The sequence below is a fragment of the Chiloscyllium punctatum genome, unplaced genomic scaffold, assembly GCF_047496795.1.
Source record: "Chiloscyllium punctatum isolate Juve2018m unplaced genomic scaffold, sChiPun1.3 scaffold_155, whole genome shotgun sequence".
Classification (NCBI taxonomy): Eukaryota; Metazoa; Chordata; class Chondrichthyes; order Orectolobiformes; family Hemiscylliidae; genus Chiloscyllium; species Chiloscyllium punctatum.
This window is the reverse complement of record NW_027309889.1, coordinates 360,576-383,165: the sequence shown is the minus strand read 5'-3', so window position 1 is coordinate 383,165 and position 22,590 is coordinate 360,576. Positions and strand designations below refer to the sequence as shown.

Genomic DNA, 22,590 nt, shown 5'->3' with positions numbered 1-22,590 from the left:
CTCACACCTCACGTCTGTGCTCTCTGGTTTTGGACTCCCCTAACCTGGGAATAAGACCTTGGCTCTTCACCCTAACCATGTCCTTCACGATTTATCAACCTCGAAGGTCACCTTTCAGCATCCGATGCTCCAGTGAAAACAGCCCGAGCCTATTCAGCCTCTCTGTATGGGTCAAACCCTCAACCCTAGAAACATCTTTGCACACCTTTTCTGAATCCTTTCATGTTTTATTATATCATTCCGATAGCAGGGAGCCTAGGACTAAAATCAGAATTCCAGAAATGGCTGAATCAATGTCCTGTACAGCTGCAAAATAATGTCGCAACTCCTATACATAATGCACAGACCAATAAATGCAAGTATACCAAACGCCTTCTTCACCACCCTGCCTATTGCACTTTCAAAGAACCATGAACCTGTACCTCAACATCTCTTTGTTCAGCAACACTCCCCAGGCCCTTCCCTGATTTGTTTTTCCAAAATGCAGCACCTCACATTTATCTGAATTACACTCCATCTGCCACTCCTCAGCCCAGTTGTTTGAAGTCTCATTGTTCTCTGAGGTTACTTTCTTCCCTGTCCACTGCATCTCCAATTTTGGTGTCTCTGTAAAGTCACTAATCATAGCTCCTATATTCACATAGAAATCATTTATATAAATGATGAAAAGCAGTGGACCCAAAACCAATCCTTACACCATATTGCTCATCACAGATCTCCAGTCCGAAAAGCAACCCTTCACCACTATCCTCTGTCTCCAATTTTCCAGCCAATTTTGTATAATTTGTTAACCAGTCTGTTATGTTGAACCTTGTTGAACGTCTTTCTGAAGACCAAGTTAGTGATTTCCATGCACAAAGCCATGCTGACTATCCCTAATTATTTCTTGCCTTTCCAATTACATCCAAATCCTGTCCCTGAGAACCCTTCCAGCAACTTGCCTGACTTCAGGCTCATCGGTGTATTGTTCCCTGGACTTTCCTCATCACCTTTCTCAAATAATGGCACCCGTCTTACAGCACATCACCTGTGGTTATTGGTGATACAAATATCTCAGCGAGGGGCCCGGCAATCACTTCCCTAACTTCCCACAAAGTTCTGGGACACACCTGATCAGGTCCCAGGGATTTATTCAGCTTTATGTATTATAAGATATCCAGTACCTCATTCTCTGTAATATGGACACTTGTCAAGTTATCACTATTTATTTTTCCAAACTGTCTCACTTCCACATCCTCGAAGTAAAAGCTGACATGAAATCCTCCCACCCCCGATGGTTCCACAGAGAGCCTTGCTGATCTTTGAGGGTCCCTAATCTCTGCCTGGTTACTCTTTTGTCCGAGGTGTATTTGTCGAATCTCTTTGGGTTCTCCCTAAACCTATTTCCCAAAGCTATCTCATGTCCCCTTTTCGCCCTCATGGTTTCCCCCGACTATACTCCTACTGCCCTTTTACTCCTGGAGGGATTCACGCAAACCCTGTAACTGCCATATCCCTCCTTCATTTTCTTGACCAGGCCCTCAATTTCTCTCGACAGGCAGCATTCCTTACACCTCCCAGCCTTGGCCTTAACAGGAACATACTGTCTGTGTACTCTCGTTGTTGCAGGCCTATGGATGCAATGGCAGATGAGGACATAGAAGCATTCTCAGTAAAGAGGTAGTGTTGGGAAGGATAACAGCCGAAAGGTAGATGGGTCGTCTGGCCGTGATGGAGTGCATCCCAGGAGACTATAACAGATGGCAGAGGCTAAATAGCAAACGCACTCGTGATAATTCACTAAAATGTGCTGGACTCTGGGACGGTTCTGACAGATTAGATAGCTGCAGATGTGATGCCAATATTTTTAAATGGACCTGTTAGCATAACATCTGTAGTGGGGGAAATGCTCGATCTCTCAAGGAAGAAATAGTGAGCTATCTGGATAGAAATTGTCTCAGAGCAGACACAGCATCGATTCATGAAAGGTAGACAACACTAAGCTGAGTGGTAGAGCAATGTGTGCAGAGGCCACTGTAAGTCTGCAGAGGGATACGGATAGGTTAAGTGAGTGGGTAAGGGTCGAACAGATGGAGGACAATGTTGGGAAATGTGAGGTCCTCCATTTTGGTCGGACTAACAGCTAACTGATGAAATGGTGAAAACTTGCAGCAGGCTGCTGTACAGAGGGAGCTGGGTTTTCTTGTGCATGATTCACAGGAAGTTGGTTTGCAGGTGCAGCAGGTAAATAAGACAGTGAAGGGAATATTGTCCTTCATTGCTAGAGGGATGGTTATGCTGCAGCTGTACAGGGTGCTGGAGAGGCCACACCTGGAGTACTGTGTACAGGTTTGGTATCCTTAGTTCAGGAAGGATGTACTGGCACTGGAGAGGGTGCAGTGGAGGATCACTAGTTTGAGTCAGGATTTCAGAGGGTTGGCGTATGCAGAGAGATTGAGAAAACTAGTTCTATACTCATTGGAATTTCGAAGTATCGGGGGGTTGGATAGGAAAAAAATTGAAATTATTAAGGGAGTAGATAAACTTGAAGCAGGGAGGTGATTTCCACTGGGGACAGAGCAAAATAGGGAGCAGAGAGTCAAAATAAGGGGATATCAGATTTAGGACTGAGATCAGGATGGACTTCTTCAGATAAATCTGTGAATCTGTGGAATTTGCTGCTGAGTGCAGCAGTTGACGTTATCAACTTGACTATCGTTAGGTCAAAAGGTAGATTTGTGAACAGGAAAGGAATTAAGGGTTATAGTGAGAGAACAGGAAAGTGGAGCTGAGGCCATGAAAAGATCAGCCCTGACCATATTGAATGGCAGAGCAGGCTCGAGGGGCCAGGTAGCCTACTCCTGCTCCTCTTCCTTATGTTCTTATGTTCCCACTTTCCAGCTGTCCCTTTACCTGGGAATAGCAAAGAAATATTGAAGGTTCTCGCCTTGTACCGTCAAAATTCGCCTTTGTCCAATTTAGAACACCGTTTAGATCTGGTTTATTATTTTCTGTAACTATTTTAAAACTAGTAGAATTATCAGAGAATCCTGAGTGTGGAAGCAGGCCATTCGGCCCATCACATCCACACTGACCCTCAAAGCCTCCTACCTTAAACCTGTAACGCTGCATTTCCCACGGCTAATCCACCTAGCCTGCACATCCCTGAACAATATGGCCAATTCAGCCTGGAATATCCACCCAACCTGTATATCTTTAGATAGTGGGAGGAAACCACAGCAAACAGACGAAACCCACGCAGGTAATAACAACAAGGTGATCATCCCTTTCTTATTTCCCAGGTCAACCTAAGTAACTTCGCTGGACGTAATCTCAGAATATCCTCCCTCAGCACAACTGTAATGCTACCCCTAATCTTCTCATGTCCCCCTTTCTATCCTTCCTCTTGCATCGATACCCTGGAACATTACGCTGCCAGTCCTACCCATCTCTGAGCAACGTTTCTGTAATACCCATGATATCCCAGTGCCACATTCAAAACCATACCCTGAGCCCATCTGCCTTCCCTGTCAGGCCTCTTGCATTGAAGTCAATGCAGTGTAACTTGTCAGTTCTACCTGGTTCTGTGCCTTGCCCTTGCCTGCCTTGACTGTCTGACTTCTGAACTGTACCAGCCTCAGACTTACCTCTTTTCTCACTATCTCTTTGAGTTTACCCACACTCCCTCACTGGTTTAATGACTCCTGAGTAGCACGAGCAAATCTCCCTGCTTGGATATCAGACACCTTCCAATTCAGGTACAATCCATCCTTCTTATGCACATCAACTCTACTCAAGAGGAGATTACAATGATCAAAAGATGTGAATCCTTCTGCCCTATACCAGCTCCTTAGCCAATCATTCATCTCCTCCATCCTGCTATTCCTACTCTCACGAGCATGGAGCACCTGGAGTAATCCACATATTATGACCGAGGACCTGGTTTATTATACTCCAGGCTAATTTGCTATATTCTCTCATCAGGCCATTTATCTTTTCCCCTTCCTTTTTCATTGGTACCAATGTACAATGACCTCCCACTGGTCATTCTTTCCTTTGAGAATATTCTGCTACCTGTCCGAAACATCCTTGACCCTGGCACCAGGGAGGTATCACCTCATTCTGATGTCTCACTGTTAGCTGCAGAAACAGCAGTCTGTGCCCGACTAGAAAGTCCCTTATCATCCTTGAGCGTTTGGAATCTGATAGACCTCTCATTATAGTGGAGCCAATCTCAGTAACAGTAACTTGGCTGTCAGTGCAACATTCCCTGGAAGTCTATGACAACCTACATTATCCAAAACAGTAAACATGTTTGAGATGGGGATAGCCACAGGAGACTCATGGCTGAAAAAATGTGTTGTTGGAAAAGCGCAGCAGGTCAGGCTGCATTAAAGGAGCAGGAGAATTGACGTTTCTGGCACAAGCCCTTCTTATGCTCGAAACGTCGATTCTCCTGCTCCTTGGATGCTGCCTGACCTGCTGCGCTTTTCCAGCAAAACATTTTTCAGCTCTGTTCTCCAGCATCTGCAGTCCTCACTTTCTCCACAGGAGACTCCTGCTCTACCTACCTCCCTCTCCTACCTTTCCGAGAGGTAACCCATCTACCTGACTGTATCGGCAGTTTTCCGGCCTGAAACTGCCACCTATCACACATCCTGACTCTTGTAAATTCTTCATTACCATTAAGTACTGCTCCATCTGATCCATGTGATCCAAGAGGACTTGAATCACTTCCTGCAGGCTATCATCAGGATCATTCAAACTCCCCCTACTCTCCTCCAGGAAGTGCACATCACTGTACGAATGGCCATCTCTGCACCTTAATCTGTAGATCCAGAAAAAGGCAGAGTCTTACAGCTTTACAAAAGACTACTCTCGAATACATTGGTACCTGTATTTTATATTTAAAACATTCAACCAAAAGATCATAACAGAGGCACTTAAACTAGTAAACACTCACCCTACTGAATGTTTTACTTTTTACAATCCGCAACAGAGTAAGATTTACCTTTTAAGAGACTGAAACCCACTGAGCTGATCCCCGGCTGCGAGTCACAGACATACAGCACGGAAACAGACCCTTCAATCAAACTCGTCCATACCGACCAGATATCCGAACCTAATCTCGTCCTATTTGCCAGCACTTGGTCGATATCCCTCTAAACCCTTCCTATTCATATACCCATTCAGAAGCCTAATAAATGATGCAATTGTACCAGCCTTCACAACTCCCTCTGGCAGCTCATTCCATAAACGCACCACTGTCGCATGAAAAAGTTGGCCCTTAGGTCCCTTTTATATCTTTCCCCTCTCGCGCTAAATCTATGCCCCCTCGTTCTGGACTCCCCCACTCCAGTGAAAATACCTTGTCTATCTATCCGATCCATGCTCATGATTTTATAAATCTCGGAGATCACGCCTCAGCCTCTGACACTCCAGGGAAAACAGCCCCAGCCTGTACAGCCTCTCCCTATATCTCAAACCCTCCAACCCTGGCAATATCCTTATAAATCTTCTGTGAACCTTTCTAGTTACACAACATCCTTCTGACAGGTGGAGAACAGAATTGCGCAGAATATTGCAAGAGTGGCCAAACCAATGTCCTGAACAGCCGCAACATGACCTCCCAACTCTCTTACTCAATACTCTGGCCAATAAAAGAAATCATACCAAACACCTTCACGATCCTATCTACCTGCGCCTCTACTTTCAAGGAGCTATGAACCTGCACAACAAGGTCTCTTTGTTCAGCAACACTCCCCAGGACCTGACCATGATGTGTATCAGTCCTGCTAAGCTTTGCTTTTCCAAAATAGAGCACCTCGCACTTATCTGAATTGAACTCCATCTGCCACTTCTCAGCCCATTTGCCTATTTGATCAAAATCCCATTGAAATCTGAGGTAACCTTCTTCACTGTCCACTACACCTCCAATTTTGATGCCATCTACAAACTTACTAACTATACCTCCTGTGTTCACATCTAATTCATTTATATAAATGATGAGAAGTAGTGGACCCAGCACCAATCCTTGTGGCACTCCACTAGTCACAGGCCTCCAGTCTGAAAAATAATCATCCATCACCACCACCCTCTGTCTTCTGCCTTTGAGCCAGATCTATATCCAAATGGCTACTTCCATGAGATCTAACCTTGCTAACCAGTCTCCCATGGGGAACCTTGTCGAATGCCTTACTGAAGTCCATATAGATCACATCTACTACTCTTCTCTCATCAATCCTCTTTGTTACTTCTTAAAAACCAGATCAAGTATGTGACACATGATTTCCCATGCAGAAAGTTATGCTGACTATCCCTAATCAGTCCGTGCTTTTCCAAATACACGCAAATCCTATCGCTCAGGGCTCCCTCCAACACCTAGTCTAGCACAGCGTCTGTAGTTCCCTGGCTTGTCCAAACCACCTTCGTTAAATAGTAGCACCATATTAACCAACCCGCAGTCTTCTGACACCTCAGCTGTGACTATCAATAATACAAAAATCTCAGCAAGAGGCCCAGAAATCACTTCCCTCGCTTCCTACAGAATTTTTTGGATACACCTGATCAAAGCCTGGGGATAGATCCACCTTTATGCATTTCCAGACATCCAGAACTCTGCAGTATGGACATTTTTCAAGATGTAACCATTTATTTCCCCACATTTTACATCTCCCGTGTCCTTCTCCACAGTAAATACTGATGCAAAATATTGCATCTTGATAAAACAAACAAGGGCAGGACTTACACTAATTAAAAGTAAGGCTTTGAGTAGTGATATGGAACAAAGAGACCGAGGGGTTCAGGTTTTCTTAGTCTGTGTCACATGTAGACAGGGTGGTTAAGAAGGTGGTTAGCACACTTACCTTCATTGCTCAGACCTCTGAGTACCGGAGTTGGGAATTTAGGTTGAGGCTGTACAGGATGCTGGGGAGGCCTCTTCTGGAATACTGCGTCCAGTTCTGGTTGTGCTGTTATAGGAAGGATATTATTAAATCGGAGCGGATTCGGAAGAGACTAACCGGGATGTTGCTGTGAATGGAGGGATTGTGTCACAAGGAGAAGCTGGATAGGCTGGGATGCTTTTTCACTCAAGCGTAAGAGGTGGTGGGGGGGGGGTGGAATTCAAGACCTGGGTGCATACAATTTGAAAATAGATGAGAAAGGTTTGAAAAACTAATTGGGGATTTGTTTTTACTTTTACATGTGTGAAGTGAACTCCCAGAAAAAGAGGCAGCTGTGAATACAATTACAATGTTTAAAAGACATTTAGACAAGTCCATAAATAGGAAATGTTTGGATGAATGTGGACCAAGCGGAGGCAGGTGCGATTAGATTAGTTGGGAATTATGGTCGACACGGACTGGTTTAACCACAGGGTCTGTTACTATGCTGTATCACTTTATGACTAATTCTCGCTATCTCTGTGAATTCCTCCATCCTCACAACTCCCCAGATCACGGTCACCTCATCCAGACTTAACTCTTCCTTATCTCTAGAAGTCCTCTCTAGCCTCAGAACCATCACTATCTCTGGTATCACAAACATGTCAATCTCTATAACATCCTCCAATCTCCTCCTGTCTCATCACCCTCACGATCTCTAATCTTGACAACCCCCACAAATCTGTCCTTCTCCACATTAAACACTGATGCCACACGTTTAGTATCCCCCCAAAACCCCATCTCCTGTGTCTTCACACATAGGCTGCCTTGCTGATCTTTGAGGTGGCCTATTCTCTCTCTAGTGACCCATTTGCTCTAAATGTATTTCTAAAAACCCTTTCCCTATTCGCCAAAGCGGTCTCCTGTCCCCTTTTTGCCTTACTGATTTTACTCTTCAGTATACTCCTCTTGCCTTTATACTCGAAGGATGTTTGTGATTTGGTGGATTGGAATAAATGCAAAATATTACATCTTGGTAAAACAAACGAAGGCAGGACTTACACTGATTAAAAGTTGGGCCTCGGATAGTGATATGGAACAAAGAGACAGAGGGGTTCAGGTCTTTGAACTATGTGTCACATGCAGACAGGGTGGTTCAGAAGGGCTTTAGCACATTTGCCTTCATTGCTCAGATCTTTGAATATAGGAGTTGGGACGTTATGTTGAGGTATTACAGGATGTTGGTGAGGCCTCTTCTGGAATACTGTGCCCAGTTCTGGTTGTGCTGTTATAGGAAGGATATTATTAAATTGGAGCAGGTTCAGAAGAGATTTACCAGAATGGTGATGGGAACGGAGGGATTGAATTATAAACAGAGTCCTGATAGGCTGGGTCCCTTTTCACTGGAGCACACAGGAGGCTGAGGGGTGACCTGATTAGAGGTTTATAAAATCCTGAAGAGTTTCGGTGATGTGAACAGCAGGTGCCCTTTCCAGGAAGGGACGCAATTCAAGACTGGGGACATACTTTTTAACGTGAGAAAAGGAAGGGTTTAAAAAGAAGTTCCGGATTTATATTTTGTTTTTGCACAGAGAGTGGTTCACATGTGGAACAAACTTGCAGAGGACGTGATAGATGTGAATACAATTACAATTTCAGGGTGGCACTGTGGCTCAATGGTTCGTGCTGCTACCTCTCAGCGCCAGGGACACAGGCTCAATTCCTGTATTGGGTGACTGTCCATGTGGAGTTTGCATATTCCTCCCCATGACAGCGTGGGTTCCTCCAGGTGCTCCCGTTTCCTCCCACAATCCACAGATGTACAGGGTAGGTGAACTGGCCGTGCTCAATTGCCCATAGTGTTCAGGAATGATTGGGTTGAGTGAATTAGTCAGGGGTAAATGTAGAGCAAGAGGGTAGGGGAATGGGATTCTAATAGGAAAAAAAACATTTGGACCCGTATATCAACAGGGAATGCTAGGATGGACTTGGACCAAGTGGAGGCAGGTGCGATTAGTTCAGTTCGAATTTATGGTCGACACGGACTGGTTGGACCACATGTTCTGTGTCGATGCTGTGTAACTTTATGACTCGTTATCTCTGTAAATTCCTCTATGTTTGGAACTCTCCCTATCAGTGCCACCCCATCCAGCCTTACAAATCCTCCACATCTCTATAATTCCACTCCAGCCTCAAAATCCAAAAACCTCTATCACAAATATTTCTATCTCTGTAATATCCCCCATCCTCACAATCCTTTCCAACTTGCATCTCCTCCAGCTTCATTATCCTCCCCATGTCTAATCCCCTCCAGTCTCTCAAAGCTCTGCTATATCTGCCTTTCGTTATTTCCAGCTTTCAGGATGCCCAATGTTTATTTCTCACTTGATGATGGCCCTTTCCAATTCCTGCGCTGAGCTTCTGAATTTCCTCTTAAAACTCTGCATCTCACGTTTCTCCCAAAAACATTGACCAATCACGTGCCATCTATTCTAGTATCACCTTTTCTGACCTGATGTCCAATGGAGCCTGTCATATTCCTATAATAAACATCTCAGCGGTCTACAAGACAGAAAAACGCTCTAGTGGTACATTGGGTCTGTGAGAAAGAAAACTTTCTTTCATACTGTTGAGGGCTGCACTGATGCAGGCAAGTGGAGAATGTTCCAACACGATCCTGATGCGTGCCTTATAGAGAGCAAACAGACACTGGGGAATCAGGGGTTTGGGAAAACTGAGATTGTTCTCCTTGTAGCAAAGGAAATTGAGGGGAGCTGAGAGACAAGTGCTTACAAAACATATACATCAGGATGTTAAACCTTACACTCATCAATTCATCATAAATGGATTACTGGACACATATTGAAGATTTCGGGGAGATCGATTGACAGGACGGTTTGATTCAAAGGAGAATTTTTATGCAGAAAATGGAACTGAGCTGGAACAAAATACTCACACACAGTGCAAATATCCAGGTCCTGATGAATGGAGTAATTCAATCAGAGTTTGGCGTTACAATTACTGAGAATCCTATCTGAATATCCACCTGTAGTATCCTGTAATACAAGTTTATAAAATCTGTCACTGTCAGGTCAGGTTAGAAACTCACACCATCCCCTCCTCCTGGTCCAGGATGACTGTACACATCACCCCTTGTGGAGACCAGTAGTCAGCTCAGGGGGAAATCTGTGTGGGTTTCTATGAGTTTCCACCTTGGGACTTCATGTGACTGAACAGGGCAGATCTTTGACACATGGGAGAGAATGTTCCAAGAGTCAGTGAGATGCGGACAGCAGGATTTTCTTCCTTTTCTTTCCTTCCGTGCTGCCGCTGTGCCTCATCAATAAGACATGGAGGGTGAAAGTCTCATGCAGCTTGATGGGCAAGTTCTGACCAATGGGCAGCAAGATCTTCCCAATCCTTCCAAAGAGTCTCTCTGAAAAGACAGCAACTCAGCATGCTTCACACTGCCCGGTGCTCCCTGGAAAGGTTGAGAAGAATGAGGGGGGAATCTCCGAGAAAATGCAGACCAGTATACTTCCAAAAGGATTATAAACTGTTTACAGAGAGGGATTCGTTGGAGAAGTGGACACCAAGTTGGCAAATGGCGCATAACTTGGGATAATGTGAAGTTGTTCATTTTGGAGGAGTTAATAAAAGAACAGAGGACTATTTAAATGGTAGAAATGTAGAAACCTGCAACACAAAAGAGACCAGGAGGTAATTGTGCAGGAAACACAGAAAGCCAGCACACAGTTACAACAGGTCATCAGGAAGGGAGATGAAACGTTGTTCCTTGTTTGAAGGGATTTGCAGTATAAGAGTTTGGAGTATATACCTGAGAGCAACTTTATAAAGTGCGAGTGAGACTACATATGGAGTAATGAGAGACATTTTGGACCCTTTATATAAGGAAAGACATCACTTCATCGGAGGCATTTAGAGAAGATTGACTGGGATGATCCCTGGTTTGCAGGGACTCCCTTTTAAGAAAAGGCTGAAGAAGTTGGGACTCGACTCACTGGATTTGGGGGAGAATGAGAGGGGATCTTATTGAAACACATTGGCTTATTAAGGGGTATGACAGTGTAAATACTGAGAGGATGTGTCCCATCATGAGGGAACCTGGAACCAGACTCTGGGGCAGTTGCAGAATCAAGGGTTCTGTTTTAGATTTGTCAACTTTAATGCAACACAGACATGGGTAAGGGGTTTCAGTAGCAATGGAGCTGGGGTGAGGTGGAGAAAAATAACATTTTAGAGATTGGAGTTCCTGGTGTTTGCGATTGTGTAGATGTCTGATCAGAAGGTCACCTTGGGGTCAGAATATGAGAGCAATATTGTGAAGTCCTGCCTCAGGCATTTCCCAGTAAGAGGGATGGGCTCAGCAATAAGGGAAAGGAATTTGTAATAGCAACTGAAGGCAATGGGTTTAACCATTGCAGTGTTTCATTGGAGGAAATTGCAGCCAATCGAGTGGTAAGCAGTTTGATGAATGAGTAACAGTGGAGCAATGGAGAGGGATGATAGGGAGAGAGAGCTGGGCATTGTCAGTGTACATGGGAAACCAATACGATCTCACCTCCTGGCAGTATGTAGGTGAGATACAGGAGGGCACAAAGATAGATCCTGGATGGACACCACATATGAGGAATCCAGAAAGGAAAGGGAGAGTGGAGATGGAGCAGGACCTTGACGTCAAACATTAGTTCTTAGCAGAATTGGAGAGAAGGACATAACCAGAAAAGACAGACAGGACAACGAACAATATTTGTGAATGGGTGAGGGGGAGTGATGAGGAGGGGCCCGACTCAAAACTGCTATTCCTACATCAGTGACATCACCCAACTCCACCCTAGTCTCAGCTCATTTACTGAAATATTTGTCCATCCTTGTGTTATCTCCAGACTTCGTTCTCCAAACACACTCCTGGCCAGCCTCCCACATTCAAATTACATATAATCTCAAGAGTATCGAAAACCCTCCTGCCCGAGTGCTCACTTGCACCAAAACTTGTTGATTCATCAAAAGGCTCCTTCCAAGCAACAATTTAAAATTCTCTCCCTTGATGTAATTCCTGGCTGTGAACATCCCTGTCTCCCTGCACCACACAACCTGAGAGACCTCGACAACTCATTTTCTTTCAGACTCCCAAAGATGCATTTATTCATTGCTTCACCGGTCTGGCTGTTTCGACAGTTGTCAAGGCAACACGGTCTGGAATTCACTTCCTGACCCTCTCAGACCTGCTTTTATTCTTTAAGGTATTCCTGAAAACCTGCTTATTTGGCAATACTTTTGATAACCTACCTAATATCCCCATCTGTGGCCTTATGTCAGAAATTCTCAATGTCTGTGAAATTATAAAAATGATAAAAATACAAACTGTTGTTAATTTGCACACACATTGTCAACTCTTCACTGTCGCTGAATGAATAACCTATAACATCTCTTACCCAAGAACATTGTGGGAGCACCTTCACCACACGAATTGCAGCTGTACAAGGAAGTCAAACATCATCCTCTCCACAGGCAATGGGGCTTTGGCATTAATCACTGGTATCTGTGGAGAGAGAAGCATTGTTGATATTTCAGGGAGGGCTAAATGCATTACAGGAAATGAGAATGTTGCAGAATATGATGGTCAGAAATGGAAGGAAAATGCACTCTTTTGCTGAAAAAAAAAAGAATTATTCACTGTCAAAGATACTGTGGAAAATTTAGTCCGTTTAGAGAGGAGCACATTGTCAGGGGTTGGGCAGCAGAGGAAAATTAACTAACAAAAGGTCTGTGAAAGTAACAGGAAAACACTAAACAAGTCAAACAGCCTGTGCCCAAAGACTTTAACTCCCCTTCCCGCTCCACCAAAGATATGCAGGTCCTGGGCCATCTCCACCGCCAAATCCCAGGCATCTGATGCCTGGACGAAGAACGCCTCATCTTCTGTGTTCAGATCCTCCAATCACATGGGATCAATGTGGATTTCACCAGTTTCCTCATTTCCACTCCACCCACCTTATCCCAGATCCAGCCTTCCAACTCGGCACTGCCCTTTTGACCTGTCCTACGTTTCCAACTTCCTTCCCACCAATCGGCTGCTGCCTGACCTGCTGTGCTTTTCTAGCATCACACTCTTTGACATTGAAAACATCCTGACTCTGACACTGTGTAAATCCTGCCCTATCACTCCCTGCCAAGGAAGGCTGCGCATGCGTCCCCCTACAGCTTGCCCCTCTCAAAGTTGGCAGCCACACACACGTGTCCCGTGGATCACTGCCCCCAATAAAGATGGCGGCGATCACTCACACCTTTCACCATTTGAAGCATTTTCCCGTTTGCCACAAACACGGGCCTGGGATTTTCAAATTTGTGTTTTCCCATGTGCACTAAGTTCTGTAAAACGTCTCAGCCCGTTCCATTAAAATTTCCTTCTCTTCCTGGTCAATATGTCTTTCCTTAACCATGTACTGCACCTTCACACATTTCCAATGCCTTGGTCACAACATCACAGTGCTGCCAGTGAAGGTTATCACGTGGTATCACTTCATTCCTGATGAAGGGCTTTTGCCCGAAACGTCGATTTCGCTGCTCCTTGGATGCTGCCGGAACTGCTGTGCTCTTTCAGCACCACTAATCCAGAAGCTTATCACATGGTTGAGTGTAGCCACGCCCCTCATTCACTCAGACCAACCGGCATTACCTTGTCTTCCAGCCCTGTCCCCATCCTCTTATTGGTCCTGCACTGAGATCAATCACCAGAGGCCCTTTGTGGCTGGAGCATGCTCAGTGCTTCCTGCTTTTGCTGCTGTTCATCAGGTACAAGAGAGAGTGTTCATTCCTGTTTCTCCTAATGTCAGACATTAACAACAACGAACTGCATTGTATGGAGCCTTTCACACTGACAAGTCTCCTGAAGTGCTTCACGAATGCTGGAAACATTGATTAAAGAGAACAACTTTAAGATACATCTTTGAGGAGTACTGAGGGGGTTGGGAAGGATATTGAAGAGGTTTTTAGATCAGACAAACCATCTAAAGAGCAACCCACCCAGACCCATTCCCCTACATCTAACACTACGGGCAATTTAGCGTGGCCATTTCACCTAACCTGTACATTTTTGGACTGTGGGAGGAAAGCGGAGCAGCCAGAGGAAACCCACGCAGACACTGGGAGAATGTGCAAACTCCACACAGACAGTTGCCGGAGGTGGGAATAGAACGCGGGTCTCTGGCACTGTGAGGCAGCAGTGTTAACCACTGTGCCACCGTGCCGCCAATCTGCAACTTTGTCCTCTGCAGCTCCAATCATGGAGTGATGTCTGTGGAGAACAGCTTACAATGGAGACAGTGAGTGGCTAACCATAGGTTAACAACCCAAGTCCTAGCCCCCCCCTACCCCACACACCAGGCCTTGTTCTCACAGCCTGCCATTACACACTACCTATGGTTAGCCACTAACAGTCTCCACTAACAGCGAGTCGCCCTCCCCCAGCCAGATCGTTATCACTCCTTTATCCAACCCTTCTTCTCGCTCTATTCCCACCTATCCTTTAATCCTTACATCCTCCCCTAAACCCTACCTGCTCATATAAACCAACATTTTTTCTCTCAGTATCAGTTCTGAGGAAGGGACACTGGATCTGAAACTTTAACTGATTTCTCTTCACAGATGCTGCCAGACCTGCTGAGCTTTTCCAGAACCTCCTGGTTGTTTTTTCTGATTTACATCTTCCACAGTTTTTTGGTTCTAATTTACCGGGAGTTTGTAATTCAGGTCCCACAGCCTCTGTCCCAGTCTCTGCTGTCTCTCCCAACCCCACCCAGTGACACTGCACCTGCACAGCTCATGGACAGGTGTCATCTTGCTGGCCACACCCCTCATTCACTCCCATTGGCTGCAGGACCACACAGATTCTCCTCCCATTAGTCTGGAGCTGCTGTCAATCAGCCGGGCCCCATTGTGATGAGAGTGGAGGGCTAATCCCTCTCTCTGCCCTGGGATGAGCTTCATCATTCACAGTGAATGGGGCAGTATCACAGAGCACAGGGCCTGGGGGCTATTCAGCCCATCGGGGCTGTACTCACTCCCTCTGGAGATGCTGCAAATCTGTCCCAATTCCCCTCCTATTTGCCCACAGCCCCCCAAATCTTTCCTGAAAAATTAAAATTTCAAGTCTGTTTCAGAATACCTGCTAAATCTGTGTCGTTCAGACTGTTCCAGAGGCTCAGAACTTACTGAGTACAATAATGTTCACATTTTCACTTTATATTATTTGCCAATTACTTGAAAGTAGTTACTAAACGTTGTGACAGTGTTAATAATTCGTCTCTCTCTCTGCAAATTCAAGACCTTGGAACCAAATCTGCACCAGGTCAAAATCACTGCTTCACCTTCTCACCTCCAAGGACACCTATCTGTGCTTCAGCTTGCTCTCCACAAAAGAGGAACGGATCTTAGTTTATTAACGTCATAGACATGTCCAGCACAGAAACAGGACTTCGGTCCAATTCATCCATGCCAACGAGGAATCCTAAACTACTGGAGTCCCATTTGCCAGCTCTTGGTCTGTATCCATCAAAACCCTTACTGTTCACCTACCCAATCGGATGCCTTTTAAATGTTGTGATTTTATCAGCCTCCACTACTTTACCTGGCAGCTCATTCCATACACACACCACACTCAGCTTGAAAACATTGCCCCTTAGATTCCTTTTAAATCTTTGCCCTCTCAACCATGTGCTCTAGTTTTGGACCCACCTAAGCTCAAGAAAAAGAACCCCGGCTGCACACCTTATCCATGCCCCTGGTGAATTTATAAATCTCCATGAAGTCACCTCTCAATCTTTGAATCTCCAGGGAAATTAACCCCAGCCTATTCAGCCTCTCCCTGTAGCCCAAATCCTTCAATCCTGGCAACATTTTTGTAACTCTTGCCCGAACCTTTTCACATTTCACAACATCCTTCCCAGAACAGGGAAAATCAAACTGAAAACAGAATACGAGAAATGGCTTCATCAATGTCTTTTAAATGTTGTAATTGTACTAGCGTCCACCCCTTCCCTTGGCAGCTCACTCCAAACATGCACTGCCCTCAAACTGTCCAACTCTGGCAAAGTCCTTGCAAACATTTTCTGAAATGTTTCAAGTTTCACAATATCATTCCTGGAACAGGGAGATTGGAACTGAAAACAGAATTCCAGAAGAGCCTTAATCAATGTCCTGTACAGCAACAACATGACGGAGAGCATAACAAACGCTGCATTCACTCCCTTACCTACCTGTGACTCTACTTTCAAGGAACTATGAACCTGCACTCCAAGGTCTCTTTGTTCAGCAACACTCCCCAGGACCTTACCAGTAAGTGTATAAGTCCTGCCCCGATTTGCCTTTCCAAAATCCAACAGCTAACATTTATCTAAATTGAACTCTATCTGTCATTCCTTGCTCCACTGCCATTCTGATCAATATCCTGTTGTATTCTGAACTAACCCTCTTCGCTGTCCATAACAACTCCAAGTTTTGATGTCTTGTGTAAAGCTACTAATAATACCTCATATATTCACATTCAAGTCATTTATTTAAGGACCCAATAATCGATCCTTGTAGCACACTGCTGCTCACAATCCTCCAGTCCACAAAACAAACCTCCATCATCACCCTCTGTCGCTTACCATCAAGCCAGTTTTGTACCCAGATGGCTTGTTCTCCCTTCATTCCATGTTATGTAACCCTGCTAACCAGTCTGCTTTGTGGAACCTTGTTGAATGTCCATATAAACAAAGTTCACAGCCTGGTTTAATCAATTTTCTTTGTCACTTCAAAACATTCAGTCAAGTTAGTGAGACACGATTGTGCACGTACCAAGCCACATTGACAATAGTCAATGATTATTCCTTACTTTTCCAAATAGATGGATATCCTGTCCCTCAGAATCCCTTCCAACAACTTGCCTGCCACTGACTTCAGGCTCACTATTCTCTTGTTCCATGGCCTCTCCTTACCACCTTTTTAAAATAATGGCACCTCACCTGTCGCTATCAATGATACAAATACCTCAGAAGAGGCCCAACAATCACTTCCCTAGATTTCCAGAAAGTTCTGGGATACATCTGATCAGGTCCCAGGGCTTTATCCACCTTGATGCGATTCAAGACATCCAGTAACACCTCCACTATAACATGGATACTTTCATGTTCTCTCTGTTTATTTCTCCAAACTCTCGAGCTTCCATATCTTTCTCCAGTAAAAAGGACGTGAAATATTTGCATATCTTTCCCACCCCCGGTGGTTCCATAGACAGCCTCGTTAATCTTTAAGGGGTCCTATTCCCTGGTCCAGTTCATCTTTTGTCTGTGATATATTTGTTTAATCTCTTTGGGTTCTACTTAAACCATTTCCTGAAGCTATTTCATGTCAAACAGCATCAGCAGCAACAGAGCTAAACAATCCCACAACCAATGGAATAGATCGGAGCTCTGCAGTTCAGCCACACCCAGTTGTGAACGGTGATGGACAATTAAACAACTCACTGCAGGAAGCATCACAGATATCCCCACCCTTACTGATGGAGGGGCCTCACACACCCATGCAACAGATAAGATGACAGCATTTGCAGCAATCTGCAGCCAGAAGTGCAAAGTGGGATGATCCATCTCAGCCTTCTCCAGTGGTTTCTAACATCACAGATGTGAGTTTTAAGCCAGTTTGATTCAGTTTGAATAACATCAAGAAATGGTTAAGTAGTGCAAACGCTATGGGCCCTGCAAAATTCTGGCAATAATACTGATGGTTTGAGCTCCACAACTTGCCACCCACCAAGCCAAGTACCGCTCCAGCACTGGCATCTACCGACAATGTGGAACATTGCCCAGGAATGTTCAACACAAAAACACAGGGCAATCCAACCCAGCCAATTTCCCTCTATCAGTCCACACTCGATCAGCAGTAAAGTGATGGAAGATGTCATCAACAGGGCTACCAAGCAGCAGCTGCTCAGCAACAGTAAGCTGAGTGACACTCATTTTAGGCTCCACCAGGGCCACTCAGCTCCCGATTGTGTTACCGCCCTGATTCACAACCTGACAACCAGCTGAATCCCAGAGGTGAGGTGAGGGTGACAGCCCAGTCCCACTCCAAGATCACTATTTCTAGCCGATTCTACCCTTGTCTCAGCTCATATACTCTCATCCACCTTGTGTTATCTCCAGACTTCAGTATCCAAACACACTCCTGGCCAGCTTCCCACAGTAAATCTCCCTGTAATCTTCAGAAAAACTAAATCTCTGCTGCCCAAGTGCTCCCTCCTACCAAAACTTGTTGATCCATCAAAAGGCTCCTATTCATAATCAACAACATAAAGCCACAGAGATGTACAGCATGGAAACAGACCCTTCAATCCAACCCATCCATGCTGACCAGATATTCCAACCCAATCTCGTATCACCTGCCAGCATCCGGCCCACATCCATCAATTTAAAATTCTCACCCTTGATTTAATTCCTGGTTGTGATCATCCCTAGCTCGCCGCATCACACATCATTGAAGACCTCGACAACCCATTCTGTTCGAGACTCCCAATGATCTGTTAATTCATTACTTCACCTGTATGGCTGCTTTTACAGTTGGCAAAGCAATATTTTCTGAAATTCGCAGCCAAAACCTCACAGCTCTGCTTTCCTCCTTTAAGACATTCCTCAAAACTTGCTAATTTGGCAATGCTTTTGGTCACCTGACCTAATATCATCCTTCTCTGGCCTTATGTCTAAAGTTCCCAATAATATTTTTGTGAAATTATAAGCACGATGATAAAACTACAAACTGTTCTTGATTTGGACATTACCTTCAAATCATCACTGTTGCTGAATGAATACTCTGTAATGTCTCTTAACCAACCACATTGTGGGAGCACCTCCACCACACAAACTGCATCTGTACAAGAAAGTCAAACATCACCCTCTTCACAGGCAACAGGGCTTTGGCATTAATCACTGGTTTCTGTGGAAGGAGAAACACAGTTGATGTTTCAGGGAGTGCAAAACAGATTACAGGGAATGAAAATGGTGCAGAATTTGATAGTCAGAAATGGAAGGAAAATACACTTGCTTATTGGAAAAAAGAATTCTTGACTGTCAAATATTTTCCAGAAAAAAAATTAATAAGCGGCACATGGTCAGGGGCTGGGCAGCAGTGAAAAATTAATTTACAAAAATGTCTGTAAAAGTAATCATAAAATACTAAACCGACCAAAAATACACCATTGTTCGATACTGAGCAAGCTAGATATTGACAAAGTGCTCATAAGGGATCCCAGAGATGAAGCACAGCTGTATAAGCTATTATGATCCCACAGTCATAGAGACGTATAGCACCGACACAGACCCTTCGGTTGAACTCATCCTTGCCAACCAGGTATCCGAACCTAATCTATTCCCATTTGCCAGCACTTGGCCCATATCCCTGTAAACACTTCCTAATCGTATCATGTGTCTAGTTAGATGCCTTCAACAAGTTTTAATTGGACTAGCCTCCACCACTTCCTCTGGCAGCTCATTCCACCCACTGCATGAAAGAGTTGTCCTTTAGGCCCCTTTGAATTTTTGCCCCGTTCAACCTAAAGCAATGTCCTCTACTTTTGGACACCACTGCTCGAGGGAAAACATCTTGTTCATTTACTCTGTTCATGCTCTTCATGATTGTATAAACCTCCATAACATCACTGCTCAGCCTATGGCACTCCAGGGAAAACAGCCCCAGCCTTTTATGCCTCATCCTGTCGCTCAAATCCTCCAAACCTCACAACATCCTTATAAGTCTTTTTTGAAACCTTTCAAGTTTCACAGCACCCTTCTGATAGGAGGCAGGCCAGAATTGCACACAATATTCCAAAAGTGGCCTAACGAATGTCCTGTACAGCAAAATGACCTCCCACATCCTATACTCAATGCTCTAACCAATAAAGGAAAATACACTGAACACCTTCTTCATCATCCTATCCACCTGCAACTTGACTCGCAAGGTCTATGAATCTGCAGTCCAAGGTCTCTTTGTTCCGCAAGCGTCTCCAGGGCCTTGCCATTCAGTGTATAAGTCCTGGGCTGAAAAAGCACAGCAGGTCAGGCAGTATCAAAGGTCAGGAGAATCGACGTTTCGGACATGAGCCCTTGATGCAGCTTGACCTGCTGTGATTTTCCAGCAACACATTTTTCAGCTCTGATCTCCAGCATCTGCAGTCTTCACTTTCCCCTAGTGTATAAGTCCTGCCCTGACTTGCTTTTCCAAAATGCAGCACCTCACATTAATCTAAATTAATCCATATCTGATCGATATCTCAATGTAACCGGAGGTAAACTTCTTCACTATGCACAATACCTCCAATTTTGAATGACCTGCAAACTCAGTTACAACAGCAAGTCATTTAAATGAATGACGAAACAAATCCAGAAATAAACATCCATTTCTCTGAGTTTGAATGTGCTCTGTGTAAATCCTGCCCAATGACTCTGTACCAGAGAAAGGCTGCACATGCGCCTGGCTGCACCTTGCCCCCTACAAAGATGGCGGCCGCGCACGTGTCCAGTGAATCGTTGCCCCGAATAAAGATGGCGGCGCTCACTCAGGCCTGAAGCCGCGCTGAGGCAATTCCTCGTTTACTCCAAACACGGGACTGGGACGTTCAAATTTGTGTTTTCCGACGTGCACAACTTATTTGTAAAAACTCTCCGCTCATAACAACACAGTTTTTCTCCCGTTTCCCTGTTTATTTATTTCCTTACCGTATCCTTTCGCTCCATAACTTCCTGAGCATCCATTACAGCGACTCACCTCCGCGTGCGAGGGTGATCACGTGGTTTAGTCTAGTTCTGCCCCTAGTTCACTTTGATTGGTTGGAGGACCTCCAGTTCCGCCCACCGTCCTTTCATTGGTCCGGAGCTGACATCAATCACCCGGGGGTCCCTTTGTTGGCTAGAGCATGCGTAGTGCGTGCTGCTTTTGCTGATATATTGGGTAATGTGATGGGAGAGTTCACTGAGGGGAAGGATCCTTTTGTGTGAGCTCTGCAGTAGATTTCCTTTATTCATGGAGGGAATTGCCTTCCTACTCATGACTGCATAGCTGTGATTGATGAACCAATGCCATCTGAACCAGTACATAAACACACCATTTTCACAACATCTGAGATCTTCAGCACATTGTATCACACTCTTCTTTGGAGATAAAAAAAGCATGAAATGGAGCCTCAAGGAATCAGAACAGGAATAGGGCATTCATTCCCTTCGGCTTGTTCCCCCATTCTATCAGATCATGGCTGGGCCAACCCAGACCTCAACACCTCTTTTATGCTTGATCCCTTTTATGCTTGATCCGCATAGCCCTCAACTGCTCAATATTTCAAAAATCTATTTGCCCTCTTTTAGAATAATTTGAGATAGAATCATAAATTCCCTACTGAGTGGAAACATGCCCTTCGGCCCAACAAGCCACACTGACCCTCTGAAGAGTAACCCAACCAGATCCATTCCCCTACCACATTTAACTTTCACAATTGTTTGGGCTAGAAAATTCTAGCCATTCACTGAGATAAAAAAATTCTTTACATTTTTTACAAAATGAATGTTCCCTTATGTAATGTTTGGTTTGAGACTTCATTGGTGCTAGAAGATCTAGTCAACATCTACCCTGTCAAGGTCCTCAGAATCTTGTTTCCATAAGATGACCCTTATATTAAGTGGGTGTCACAGTGGTTAGCACTGATGTCTCACAGCGCCAGAGACCTGGGTTTAATTCCTGCCTCAGGTGACTCTCTGTGTGGAGTTTGCACGTTGTCTGCGTGGGTTTCCTCCGGGTGCTCTGGTATCCTCCCACAATCCAAAAAAAATACAAGTTAGGTGAATTGGCAATGCTAAATTGCCTGTAGTGTTAGGTGAAGGGGTAAATGCAGGGGAATGGGTCTGGGTGGGTTGTGCTTCGGCGGATCGGTGTGGACCTGTTGGGCCAAAGGGCCTGTTTACACACTGTAAGTAATCTGGCTGTCGAGATTCTATTGAATAATGACCTAACCTGTTTAGCTATTCTTGATAGAACCTTTTCGTTCTCAAAGCAGCTAGTTGAATCTTTTTTTGAATGGTCTCCAATACTGGTTTATCCCTTATTAAATATGGGAGCTAACATTGTATACAGTACTCCAAGTGAGGTCTCGGCAACAGCCAGTGTGGTTAACCAATCCTCACTCCATGCAAATACCTTACCCCTGACACAGTGAGCTCCTGTATTATGCAATTAACTTTTATGTAGCACCTTATCATTTGCATTTTTTAAAACCCAAACACAGAACATCATTGGATTGCCCTTTATCAGCCCTGCTTGTTATCTCCTCAATGAACTATCGTAAATTTGTCATAGTGTCTCTTTCACAAAACCCAGACTACCATGTTAACTGATGAGCTTTTCTAAATGTCCTGCTACTTATTACTTTAATATTCGACTCTGCTGTATTACAAAAGCAGATATTAAACTAACTAATCTATAGTTTCCTGATTTCTGTCTCCCTTCCCTTCTTGAACAGGTGCATCAATCCACTGGATTTTTCCTGTATCCCCTGATTCTGGAATATTCCAATCGATGCCTTGAATATCTCTGCAGTCAGTTGCCCTAAAAGTGTTTGATCCAGGCCATTAGGTCCTGTCTGCCATTAGTCCTATTAGTTGGTCAATACTTTGTCCCTTGTGAC

General features: G+C 44.6%; 1 long non-coding RNA gene across 2 annotated transcripts in view; it reads right to left on the bottom strand.

Annotated features, from left to right (window-relative positions):
* LOC140471720 (uncharacterized) overlaps positions 1–20,710 on the bottom strand; it is a 49,978-nt gene extending 29,268 nt beyond the window's left edge. For both annotated transcript variants that reach the window (XR_011957203.1, XR_011957204.1), the window contains exons 1-4: positions 20,636–20,710; positions 12,320–12,426; positions 9,820–9,919; positions 6,846–6,950 (exon numbers count right to left, since the gene is read on the bottom strand). This is a non-coding gene — a long non-coding RNA (uncharacterized lncRNA). The remainder of the gene's footprint in view (positions 1–6,845; positions 6,951–9,819; positions 9,920–12,319; positions 12,427–20,635) is intronic.
* Between the last annotated feature and the right edge of the window lie 1,880 nt (positions 20,711–22,590).